Here is a 468-nt window from a genome sequence, read left to right on the forward strand (position 1 = left end):
GCATCTTTGCCAAACTATTCCAAACTGCCTGAGTCTGAATACCAATTACAGGTACTAGTAAATGCACGTTACTAAGGACTATATAGTTCTAGGTTACTGTACACAACGACGTTCACATGTTGATGTTTCAGCTGCCGCTTACTAGAAACAACATAATACTTATCGTGCATACCTTTCCATAACTTGTCCTTTTCAGATGCATTAGTTTCCCTTTGTCTTGGCTTCTACAGTCAGACTGGCTACTAGTAACAGCACAGTACTAATCACATATCGTTCTACAGTTTGCAGACAACTTTCACATGTTGATGTTTCAGCTTTCAGACAAGCATATGGCAACTGACAGGATCAATCAGTTTAATTGTACTTTGAACAATCTTTCGATTTGTTCGAATTTAGAAAGACATAGCCTTGCGGCCTCGTCAATCTTGCTTTGAGCTTTTTAAATCACGAAGAGTTTCAATGCATGCT

The sequence above is a fragment of the Convolutriloba macropyga genome, unplaced genomic scaffold (assembly GCF_964194025.1).
Source record: "Convolutriloba macropyga unplaced genomic scaffold, txConMacr16.3 SCAFFOLD_1541, whole genome shotgun sequence".
NCBI classification, from domain to species: Eukaryota; Metazoa; Xenacoelomorpha; order Acoela; family Convolutidae; genus Convolutriloba; species Convolutriloba macropyga.